The 12,759-nt window shown below is 47.0% G+C and overlaps 1 protein-coding gene and 1 long non-coding RNA gene across 2 annotated transcripts in view; one reads left to right on the top strand and one right to left on the bottom strand.

Annotated features, from left to right (window-relative positions):
* ABAT (4-aminobutyrate aminotransferase) overlaps nucleotides 1–9,506 on the bottom strand; it is a 79,848-nt gene extending 70,342 nt beyond the window's left edge. The window contains exon 1 of the mRNA XM_014564222.2: nucleotides 9,363–9,506. The gene's annotated coding sequence lies outside the window, so the exon portion shown is untranslated. The remainder of the gene's footprint in view (nucleotides 1–9,362) is intronic.
* Nucleotides 9,507–9,646: 140 nt separating this feature from the next.
* LOC116657420 lies at nucleotides 9,647–11,939 on the top strand. The gene is made up of 3 exons (XR_004312500.1): nucleotides 9,647–9,749; nucleotides 10,357–10,546; nucleotides 11,296–11,939. It is a non-coding gene; the product is annotated as an uncharacterized LOC116657420 (long non-coding RNA).
* The last annotated feature ends 820 nt before the right edge of the window (nucleotides 11,940–12,759 follow it).

Raw genomic sequence — 12,759 nt, 5'->3', positions numbered from 1 at the left:
TAAGTCAGACAGAGAAAGACAAATATCATATGATATCACTTATATGCGGAATCTTTAAAAATGACACAAATGAACTTATTTACAAAACAGAAACAGTTAGGGGAGGGTATAGCTCAAGTGGTAGAGCACATGCTTAGCATGCAACAAGTCCTGGGTTCAATCTCCGGTACCTCCTCTAAAAAATAAATAAGTAAACCGAATTAACCTCCCCCCCACAAAAAAACCCCAAAACCAAAACCAAACAAACAAACAAAGGAGTTATCAAAACAGAAAGAGACTCAGTCATAGAAAACAAAACTATTATTTAGCGGGTGGGGTGGGGGTAGAGGGATTAATTGGGATTTGCAGATACACACTGCTTTACATAAAACAGATAAACAACAAGGTCGTACTGCATAGCACAGGGAACTATATTCAATACCTGTAATAGCCTATAATGAAAAAGAATAGGAAAAGGAATATATATATATATATATAACTGAATCACTATGCTATACAGAAACTAACACACCAGTAGAAACCAACTATACTTCAATAAAAAAAAGAAAAGAAATAAAAGGAAAAAGGGTCACCTAGCTGTCCATGATCCAGCTCTCCTGAAGCTTCCCCTCTCCTCACCCACCCTGTGCTCCACAGAAGGCCTCCTCCATCCTCTGAACATTGGTTTTATAGAAAAAAAAAATTGTATCTCAATGGAAAACTATGCATTGTTTACATACAACACATATGTTCATTATCTTCAAGCTGTTTCTCTGCAAATCATAGGAATCTGATAGATAAGCAAATTCTGTCTTATCCAACACTTTTTTGCCTCCATTTGCAATGCATTTCAACATTCCTTTACTCCACAGACAATTTTGCTTCATTTGACTTTTCCTTTGAACCAGTTCTAACATCTGGCTCTCTCATTGAGCTTAACAAAATCATTGACAAGTGCTCATTCTTTTATCTGTATGGGAGCCATGATTTTATCCTTTTTTTCTGAAGATTTTCTTTTAACACTTTTCCATGAAGTCTCTGAGGCCCTGTTCATGATCTGTCTGTCCAGAACATCTTTCCTACCTTTCCTTCCTTTTCCTCCTAAAATTTCTTTCCCAGCACCCCCAGGGACAGGGACAGGGAACACCTTCCTTCTCTGAGCTCCAACCTCTATCCACCCACGCCCACCCACCTGGCACTCATCTCACTGACTGGTACTTGTTGATGGGCCTGTCCTCTGACAGCTAGCCTAGAAGATCCTCCGGAGTGGTAGCTGGGACTTCATCTCTCCCTCACCACACACACACACAAACACACACACACACACGTACTGTATGGGACAAATGAAGTTGTGTAATAAATTGGCACACTTAGGAACAGATGAGTGCAGATGACTAGACTGTCCACCTGGATAGAAGCCACTAAGAGGGAGACCTTGGCCAGAGAGGGTACAGCTCAGTGGTAGAGCGTGTGCTTAGCATGCACGAGGTCCTGGGTTCAATCCCAAGTACCTCCATTAAAATAAATAAGTAAATGTAATTACCCCCCCACCAAAAAAAAGAGGGAGGCCTTGTTTTCCTTGTTAATACCACACACATGATGCCGATGTCCAGCATCTACAAAGCACTCAATAAAAAAATAATTGTTGAGTAAATGAAAAGATACCACTTAAGTTCCTGTTCTTGGCCTATTTTAAAATCATCTCCTGGCTCTCCACATTTGAAGAACAAACCTTGTAGCCTCAGAATGCTACCCTCCCACCCCATATTTTCGTGTGTCACCACTATGGTGTTTCAGCTGCATGAATGATGGCCATTGTTCTGTTCTGTTTCATGGTCATCGGGCGACCTTGGGCAAGATGCTGCCCCTCTGGTTTTCCGGTGGGAAAAGCAAGGTCAGTTCAGGCATTCCAAGAGGTAAACTACATCAGGCAAAGACATGCATGTCTAGTAATGCTCTCAGGATGTTCCAGCCCGGACACCATTTACAGGGTAGCAGATGCTGTCAGTGTAACTCATCAGCGATGCTACGAGGAGTTAGCTCTGAGTTGTGAGGGTTGTAGCGATGTCCTAGGATAGGCTTCCCAAACGACCTGAAGGTGCACACGAACCCCTCACCCCACCAGGATATTGTTAAAATACACCTTGTGTTCTGTAGGCCTGAGTGGGGCCCAAGAACCTGCATTTCTAACCAGCCCCCAGATGCTGTCATGCTGTTGGGAGCTGGACCACACTCTAAGTGGCAAGGTGCTAGGGCACAGTGGGTCCCAGCTTTGAAGGAATTTGCAATGCAACTGCTGAGGGACAGATTTCCAGCATGTTGCTGATAGCCCAAGGCAATAAATGCTAGCCCCCAAGTGGGAGATGTTGGCAGTTAAGACTGTGAGACTGAGAATGGACAAGTTGGCGAGGCTGGGGAGGTCTCGTGCAGGGTTCCCAAAGGACACGGAAACCGGGTTGGGAGCATCCTGCCAGGCTGGTGATTCTCCTGAATCATCAATTCTGGTGGTGGAACCCATCAATCTTTGTTTTAACACACCTTCCAGGGGATTTCTGATGCTAAAGTGTGAGAACCATTGTGCTAGGCAGAGAGAAAGGGGTAGACTGTTCCATTTGGAAGAACAGTGTTCTGTTTCACATAGTAGAGCTTCAGGCACATGTCCAGACCCTGTAAACTGCATTCATTATTTCATCCATCTACCCACTCATCCAACATCCAACAAATAAGTCCTAAATGTCCACTCTGTACCCTGTTAGGCACACGAGATATAACTTAAGTTGTAGATACACACTTATCTAAGCCTCTAAACCAGTGATGCTCAACCAGGGGCAATTTGGCCCCTTGGGGGACATTCGGCAATGTCTAGAGACAGTTTTGGTTGTCATAACTTGGGGGAAGACTATGCTGCTGACGTCGAGTGGGTAGAGGCCAGAAATGCTGCTAAACACCCTCTCTTGCCCCAGCAATGTCAATAGTGCTATTAAGGAACTTTGCTCTAAACTGTGAGCTCCTTGTGGGCAGGAACTGTATTGTAGTCACCTTAATATCCCAGAGTCACAGGGTAGTGCCTGACCCACAGGAGCTGACCAAATGTTTAAATGCAAGAGGCAAACGGTGACACAAAGATATACTTATGTATATAAAGAATTCTTAGAACTCCACAAAAAAAAGACAAGCTACCAAATTCGAAAATGGACAAAGGGCCTGAATGGACCTTTTTCCAAAGAAAATATACATGTGGCCCACAAGCACATGAAAAGATGCTCAACATCACTAGTCACTAGGGAGGTGCAAATCAAAACCATGAGATACCACTTCACATCCACTAGAATGACAATAATAGTAATAACAGTCATCAGAAAATAACAGGAGTTGGCCAAAAATGTGCATAAATTGGAACCCTCACACATTGCTGGTGGGAATGTAAAACGGTGGAGCCTGGCAGTTCCTCAAAACATTAAGCAAAGAGTTACCATACGACCCAGCAGTTTCACTCCCAAAAGAATTGGAAACCAGGTCTTCAAACCAAAACTTGTACAAACATGTTCATAGCTGCATTATTCACAATCATCAAAAGTTGGAAACTCAAATGTCCATCAAGATGAATGGACACCCACTCCCAGGCATATATCCTGAGAAAATTCTAATTCAAAAAGATATATGCACCCAATGTTCATAGTAGCACTATTTACAATAGCGAAGACATGGAAGCAACAGATGAATGAATAAAGAAGTTGTGGTATATGTATATAATGGAGTATTAGCCATAAAAAAGAATAAAATAATGCCATTGGCAGCAATGTGGATGGATCTAGAGATTATCATACTAAGTGAAGTAAGTTGGGCAGAGAAAGACAAATATATGATATCACTTAGATGCAGAATCTAAAAAATGACACAAATATATTTATTTACAAAACAGAAATAGACTCACAGTCATAGAAAAAAAACTTATGGTTACCAAATGGGGAAGGTGGGGAGGGATAAGTTAGGAGTTTGGGATTAGCAGATACTAACTAATATTTACAAAATAGATAAACAAGGACCTAATGTATAGCACAGGGAATTATATTCAAAAGCTTATAATGGAAAAGAATACGAAAAAGAATATATATAACTGAATCACTATGCTGTACACCAGTAACACAATATTGTAAATTAACTATACTTCAGTAAAAAAATTTTTTAAAAAGATGAATGGATAAACGGTGGTATATCCATGCAATAGAATATTATCTTGCCATAAAAAGAAATGAAGTACCGATACATGTTACAACGTGGAGAAGCCAAACACAGTAAGCCACAAATTGGATGATTCCATTTAAATGAAATATTCAGAATAGGCCAACCCACCGAATCAGACTAGTGGTTGCCAGGAGATCGGGAAGGGAGAGTGACTGGGTACCAGTTTCCTTTCAGGGTGATGAAGGTGTTCTGGAACTAGACAGCGGTGATGGTTACACAACACTGTTAATGTATTAAGTTTCACTGATTTGTAGGCTCTAAAAGGATGAAAATGGCATATTTTATGTTACATATATTGCACAATAAATGCTCATTGAGTGTCTCCTGTGTGCCAGGAACTGTGCTCTGCATTCAGGACACAAGGACAAATGAGACATGGAGGTGTGAGCACAGAAGGGGTGAAAAACCAGCAAATGGCCATGGACCCAAGGAAGCCCCGGCTGTGCGTGCCAGGGGTTGAGAGGAGAAAGGAATCTCCAGGCTAGGGGTGGGGAGGCTCAGGGAGACAGCTTTTGAAGGAGGAGGGAAATTTGTCCTTGGTGAGTCGACCCCATTACTGAAGGAATGTGTGATTAGAGGCCAGATTAGGCCACACAGTCCTGTGATGGGGAAGACAATGCCTGGAGCCTCCAGAAAAGCAAGGCTAGTCAGACACAGGGGAGGAAGGAGGAGAGCAGACACCTTCAGAACTGCCTCCCGGGACTTTCTGCTGGGATGCAGTGGAGGGAGGGGGGGTTGATGATTCAGCCAGCTGGGCGTTCTTGAAGCCCTCAGGCTCCCCAGCTGTCACTCACCCGGCCTCCTGGCACGGGAGGGTGGGGGGAGGCAAGCAGAGAGATGGGGAGCGCCAGGGCTCACATCACTGAAGTGGGATGAGGTACCAGGTGTTTGAACAGGGTTTCAGGTAATCCTCACAATAACCGAAGAGGGTCTACTATTTCCCCTCCTTTTTCTTTTCTTTTTTCCCTTTCTTTTTTAAAAAAAACTATTATTGCTTTTTCATTTTAAAGATGGGGAAATGTGACACTGAGAGGTAAAATGGCCATGGCCTGAGGCCACCATGCTAGTGGAAGCCCAGTTCAGCTCTGGTCAGTGTGACCTCAAGACCCACAGAGATGCTGGCAGAAGGAATCCCCCAGGCCAGGGTAAAGGCTGAGTCTGTGGCCAAGAGGCCTCAGGTTCCTGTCTCCTGGCCTCTGAACCCTTAGGAAGCTCAAAGGCCTGGCTTTTGGCTACCAGCGGCTTCTGCAGCTGCAAGAGCTCCAGCCTGGGGAGCAGAACTCAGGCTGGGCCCCCCCCCGCCGAACGTCCCGGTGGGGGGACCCCGAGCCAGTCTCAACCTCGGAGGGCTGTGCTTGGTTTTGGCTTGTCTTTAATGCACGGGAAGCTTGCTAGAGGATTCCTTTTCTTCTTTCCACATGGATGTAGTCCTAACTAGCCATTTTCATTTGAATTTATGTACACTTATTAAAATACTATATATATTGATCTTGTGACTTAATTGTTTTCACTAAATAATGTCTTGGAGATCTTTCCAGGTCAGGAATGCAGCTCTACCCCATTCTTCTAAAAAAACAGCTCATTTCCCCATGTAACGTAACCTCTTCCCATCTAGGATTGCAAAGCCCTCTGGCGAACATTCTTGGGGTTGCCCATTGTGTGCACCTGTGAGCATTTCTACAGAAGATTCTTAGAAGTGGGGTGGCTGGGCCCGAGGGCATGCAATTTAAATTCTGAACGAGACTACCAAATTATATGCTGAGAAGGCGCCAGAACTAGGTTATTTCTAAAACTGCGGCATGAATGTTTCTTTGACCTCTAGCAGGGAAGGAGGTAATGCCTTTAGAAGAGTCCTTTAACCTCTGTGAGCCTTAGTTTGCTCACCTGTAAAATGGGAAACCTACAGTTTAATATACATGATGGTGCTCCAGAGATGGTCAAGTCCTGCTTAAATGTGTGAGATTAAAACTGCCCTTCACATAGGGAGGCTCAACAGTGGGACCCCACCTCCTGCATGATGCACAAAGCAGAATGAGGAGCCCGAGCAAGAGGGATGCTGTCTCACGTCAATCATCAACTTTGTGCCAGGCACATATATTAGACTAGCAGCTCTCAATGCGGAGGTTGGGGGGATTTACCCACTAGGAGACATCTGGCAATGCTTGGTTGACAGTTTTAGTTGTCATAACTAGAAGCAGTTGCAGCTGCCATTTAATGGGTAGAGGCAGGAATGCTAGACATCCTACAATGCACAGGACAGCTCCCCACAACACAGAATGATCAGCTCCAAACGGCAACACTGCTGAGAATAAGAAGAAACCCTGTTCTAGACCGAGCTCTTATCTGATGCCCACCCCCCAACAAACCCAATTCAAAGATGAAGAAACTGAGGCTCAGAGAGGTGGATGACCTGCCTAAGGCTTCCCAGCCAGCAGTAATGGGAGTAGACTTCCAGCCCCATCTGACTTTAGAGTCTGCGGTGCATTCTATACACTGCACTCTCTCTCTGGGAAGACATCACCCTTGTCTCCAAGCAAGGGCTGAGGGTCCACTGCCTTGGCCCCTGGCACATTATCTATGATGCAGGCTGTAAGTTTTCCCTTAAAGCACAACCTCTCGACCCAGTTTTAGAGGTTTTATGACTTGTAATCATAGTCACTGCTTCCATCCATTTGCTGTGTGCTATGCACTTTACAAAGAATTAACTCAGTTTACCCTGATAAGGACATCGAGGGAACTGAGTTACAGAGAGGTTACCAATTCCTCCAAGACACACACTAAGTAGCAGACCTGGGCTCTACACCCAGATAAGAGGTCCAGAGATCGATCCCTCAAGCCCACACACTGTGGTTCCCCCTCATACTCTGAACTTTCACCTTGGCACCTTGCATTTGGATCCCTGTTCTGAACTGGAGCATGACAGCCAACCCCTTAGCTGGAGACAGGGGGAGTCCCACCTCAAGACCCTCCCATTTGTAGGGAATTGGTCACTGTTGCCCCGCTGGGCGTCCAATGCCTCAGGAAAAGCAGGCTCTGAGCTGGGATGGGAGATTGCTGCAGAGAACTTGGGGCCAGAGGGAGTGTGCAGGGATCAAGGCGGGGGGTGGGGGTGGGGCCCTGGGGGAAGGCGCCCTGACTTCCTTGAGCCCTGTCCAGAGGGCCTGGAGCAAACCTCATCTAGCAACTGAGATTCCTGCAGCAGTATCGGCTCCAGACTATCACAGCTGATCTTATTCACTATCCTGGGTCCATCTGGATTTTGGCAAGTCTAGATTTAGCAGTGGACTCAATCAAAAGGTCACACGGGCTGAGTGGGGAAGTGTAACTCCTGGGGAATAGATTCTACAAGGTGGCCTGCTGGGGGGCAGCGCTGAGTTCCAGCTCCAAGCTGCCTGACATTGGCAGAGCCTCCAAACCTCCTCTGACCAGTGGGGACAGCAGTGTCTGGCAGTCCTGGTTGTAAACGTGAGGACAGGAGGTAGTGTCCGGGGGATCCCAGCCGCCCGCGAGCCCCAGAGAGGCTGTGACTAACTTTGCCACTCATTGGCTGGGTGACCTTGAACAAGTCTCTTCCCATTTTTTTTGCCTCTGTTTGCTCAACTGTCAAATGAAGGAGTAAGATCTTTGAACCTCAGTCCCTGGGAGGCCTAAGGACTCCAGACAGCCATTTCTCTTTCCCGGGGGCTGACCTCTTTGGGCATCCAGGACACAAGCCTCTCCTTACTCCACATCTCTGGGCGCAGCTCAAAAGAGCAAAGCAAAGCTCCTTGTATTATTTCTTTTCCCTGCTGCCAGCCCCCAACCTGGCCAACTAGAGAAGAGCAGCTCCCAGCCCTCCCAGGTCACCAACATTCTGTCCCTTGGTCTAGCTTCATCCAAGGCAGCCCAATGGATGGTTCCAGCAGCATCCGTCTTCCTTGGCCAAGGGCCTAATTCCACCAGGCAATGCCCACAGCAGCTGGGGGGCAGGGGGCAGCCCCAGGGAGCAAAGTGGGGCCCTTCTGTCTGCACTGATACCCCCTTCTCCAGGAAAGGGGTTGGGCTGTCTCAAGGGAGGATATTGTGAACACAGTCCTGTGTGCGTGTGTGTTGGGGGGGGTTCCCACTGGTCCTGCTGCCTTAGAGGCCATCTCTGTTGGTAGAGTTTAGAGGCTCCTGGAAGGATCTCTAGGCTCAGGATCCCAGCTTTAAGGGTTTCAGCCTTACTAAACCTTCTTACTAAACCCAAGCCTCTGGTCTTATCTCTGGCTGGGGTGGGGAGGAGGGTGAGGAAAGGTGAGATGCAATCAGGTGGAGAGGCAAGGTGGGAAGGATGGGATTGGGAGAAGGGGGGGTGCTGGGATTTGAGTGAAAGGGTTAGAGAGGAGTGGAGTGAGGTAGGTGACTTGGCCTGGATGGTAAACAGACCCTTGCCCTATTTCTGAGTATGAAAACCCCTCCTCTTACATTTTTACTGGAGAAAGAGGGGGAATCCCCCAAATGCCTTTAGTGCAGAGGAGTCGAGGCAACCTCTCTAATGGATGGGGGTGGGGTGGGGGTGGCGGGGGATATCATCCACTTCTAAAGGCAAATCGCAGCCCAGTTTCTAAGGTGGGGATGCAGGGAGCTCTGCACTGGGTTTGAGGGTGACATGCGGTCTCTGCCCAGGGATATCCTTGTCTTAGGGAGGGGCTTATTTTCTCTTCTGGGAGCTTTCATTTTCCCCAGAGGGAGTGCACCGTTATCTACGAGCTGAGAAGGGAGGGTGGGGAGAAGATATTCAAACTTACTTTTTTAGACTGGGGAAAGGGGCATTGGTCTCCAAAGACATAGGGGTTCCTAGATACCCAGGGAGGCTGGAACCCACTTTTGAGGGGCACGTTCCATTCCAAAGGGCAAACTAGGGAGGAGAATCTTCTCTCTAGAGCCTGGGGCCAGGAAGGAAGGGCCCATTTCTGAAGGGAAAAGGAAACTATTTTGCTCTCTGGGAGGTGGGAGACGCTCTCTTTTCCGGGGAGAGGACCCGTGCCTCGGGAAGACGAGGCCCCCGTCTCTGTGAGAAGATGTCCCGGTTTTGCTTCCTGGGGGCAGGGCCGAGGGATTCCATCTCAGCTCCCGCGAAAGGGACCGCCCCACACGACCTGGCGCCAGGTCCTTACCTTCAGGCCCTAGCTCCGACCCGCGGACTCCGACCTGCCGGGCTCCGATTTGCCAGATCCGCGCCTTCTGCGCTCGGGCTGTGTCCAGGCTCTGCCCCGCTTCCCCCAGCGACTCGCCGGGCTCCTTGGCTCCGTCGAGCCGCACTGGCCAATCAGAGTTGCCGGCCCCGGCCCTCGCTCGTGCCGCAGCCAATGAGTGTGCCCGCCACGGGCCACCGCCCCCGGGAGGGAGGGGGGGGAGGCGGGGCGGGGGTAGAGTCCGGCCTCCGGGGGCGGAGGAGCCGGGGGCCTGGAGGAGGGACTGCGAGGGCTGGGAGCGAGGATTCCGGTTGTGGCAGAGGCGGCGAGGAGCCCCACGAGGCCGGAGGAGAGCCTATCTAATAGCGGGTAGGGAGCTCGTCTCTAAAAGGGGGCGGCTCTATAGACTGATTTAACCTAGAGCTTAATCACCTCCGCCCCTTTCCTGGACCCTTGCGGCTGCGGGCGAGTGTAGCTGCCCGCTCTGCACCCGCGCCTCGAATCCCGGGCTCTGGAAACCTAGAGTCACAGCCAAACAAGGTTCCGTATGAAAGGGAGGGGAGAGAGCATCATGCCCTGGCCTCCTCCTCCCTCTCACGCCCCCATCCTAACCTCGCCCAGTCCAGTCCTGCTGTGCTCAAGGCCCTGTCACTCAGCAGCCTCCCAGCTGCCTTTCACTTAACACCTCGTTGCCCAACCAGCCCCGGAAGACGAATAGCTTGTGCATGGTGGGGGCAATGCAAAGAGCAGGCAATGCAAAGAGCACTGGACTAGGAGTCCATGGTACCTTCTCTATGATCTAGGGCAGTTCACTCCACCTCCTTGATCCTCAATTTCCTCAATAGTAAATGGAAGCAGTAGTGATAGTACCTCCTTCATGGGCATAAATGAAATGGTAGATGTGATGAGGGTGCTTTTATAAAAATTAAGATGCTGTATGAAACCTAGTGAATACTAAAGTGTGAATGACTGATAGTCCTGTAGCTTTCTAAAAGTATTTGGAAAGAGGATGCATTACTTCAGTGGTAAAATCAAAGACACAAGGAACTACCCATCAGAACAACATGAGACCACAAAGTGCTCATAATGAATGGATGAATGGAGACTCCAGACCTTAAAAGGCCAAGGAAGAATACAGCCTGGTTTTCCCCACTCAGCCTGATCAGGTAACTATTTCCTTAGTCTGCTAGCATCTTGCAGAACACTGAGGTCCTTCCTTCCTGCCTTCCATGAATCTAGGCTGCCCTACCTCTGACTAGGTGAGCAGGACTATACTCCTAGGAATTGAAACAGATATAAAGCAAATAAATAAATTTAAAAGCTGCCAAACAAACCATTTGCCCCACAGTGTGGTCTGTGACTGTAAGGACTAAAAAGAAGCAGTAAGTAAGAAATATACAAAGGAAAGGACAGAAAATAAAATTGATCCACAGTTCTGCTGAAACTGACAGCTTTGCCAATCTCCTTGGTATGTTAACCGTGTCCCCTTGCAGAACTTTACGAGGCCTGGGTTATAAATCGGGCAATTTTCCCTTAAAACCTAAGCCATGCAGATAGTCTCTTTTACTGCCCAAGACCTGCCCACAGAAATAAAATGGCCAGTAAATGTGGGAGGAAATAAAGTTTCTCAAAGAAAGGCAAGTTAAAGAGATGGAAAGTTTCATCCATCAAAATGGCCTCATTTTTATTATTATAATGACCATTATCTGTGGAGGTTTGAAGGAAGTGGACAATTTCATGAATGTATAAATGATCAAAGCTTTTCTGGAAAGAAACTTGAGTACTCCTATTTAAAAAAAATTGTTAAAATGAGCTTACCCTTTGACTTAGCAGTTAAACATCTGTGAAATTACCCTAAAACAATGAATGGTGCAAAAGTTTAGTGACAAATTTACTGTCGGTTTGTTTCTTGTAGCAAAAAACTGGAAACAACTTGAATGTAGGACGACAAGGAGGCGGAAGGGACATCTGTTGCATGAAAATGAATGCCTCCAATAAAGCACAGGTGTTGAATGCTGAGTGGCACAGAACTGTTTTGACTATTGAATGGTTGACTCAAAATAGAGTGAACAAAAGATAATCACCAAAAACTTTATCTGATATTGTTCTATTTGTGGTAAATCTATGTAAGTAGATATGGATAGATAAGTGCTGTCCAAGAGAACTTTCTGTGATGGGGGAAACGTTCTGAATCTGTGCTGTCCAATATGGTAGCCACTAGCCATTGGTAGGGATGAAATACTTAACATATCACTAGTCGACTGCAAAACTGAATTTTTAAAAACATCTAACTTTAGCTTTAAGCTAAATAGTCACACGTGGCTAGTGGCTATCACACTGGACAGCACCAATATAGATACATGATAGACAGAGATAGACAGACTGAAAAAAGAAATGCCCACTAGTAGAAGTAATTATCTTTGTATGTTGAAATTACGGATGATTATAATTTTACTTTATCTGCAAGTCATTGATTCCTAATTATTCTATCATGGATATATATTGCTTCTGTACTAAGAAAAAAATATTTGAAATGAAAAACAAAAAAATAAAAGTCTAAGCCAAATGCAATGCACTCTTTTGTGTGACCTGCAAGCTATGATAGAAAATGGGTTTTACATGTTAAATGGTAGGAAAAAAAATCAAAAGAAGAATAATATTTTGTATCACAAGAAAACTGTATATAATTCACATTTCATTGTGCACAAAGTTTTACTGGAACACAGCCACACCCACTCACTTATGCATCGTCTGTAGCTGTCTTCTGGATACCAAGGCAGAGCTGAGGAGGAGTTAATTAAGACAGAGACCGCACAGCCTCCAAAGCCAAAAAGATTTACCGTCTGGCCTTTTTTAGAAAGTTTGCCAAGCCCTGGCCTAAGGCAGTCGGAGAGACAAAAAGTGTGCAGAGCCATCCTCATTCATCTGTTCCTTCCTTCATTCAACTACATACCGAGCACCCACTGTGGGTTAGGCCCTGGCACGGGGCACACAGGAGGAGCCGTGCTGTTTCTGGTTGAGAAAAGGTGTGAGAGGGATATTTAGGTGCTTTTGCAAGCTGGTTCTCAAATAGCTTCATTGTGACACTTGGGAAGAAAACTGTCAGCAGGTGGAGAAAGCCCTTCTCTCGTTAGCTTCGCTTGCGTGTTCTAAGCGCCACGGTTTTCCTGTGGGGATGCGTGGGGCTGCAGGTGTCTTCCAGAAGATGCTGAGCGTGTTTTCCGGAGGCTGGCTGAGGCCCAGGATGGGAGCTCCTTCCAGGAAGGCAGCTCTGGCTGGGAGAACTCCCACTGCAACTTCGGAGAGGAGAAATGAGGACAGTGGAGCCTCGTGAGGCTCTTGGGGCACCAGCAGCCTAGGCAGGACAGCCTCTCAGTGA

This window comes from Camelus ferus, chromosome 18 (assembly GCF_009834535.1).
Source record: "Camelus ferus isolate YT-003-E chromosome 18, BCGSAC_Cfer_1.0, whole genome shotgun sequence".
In the NCBI taxonomy this organism is placed as follows: Eukaryota; Metazoa; Chordata; class Mammalia; order Artiodactyla; family Camelidae; genus Camelus; species Camelus ferus.
Note: the sequence above shows the minus strand (reverse complement) of the source record. Positions and strands in the feature narration are given on the sequence as shown.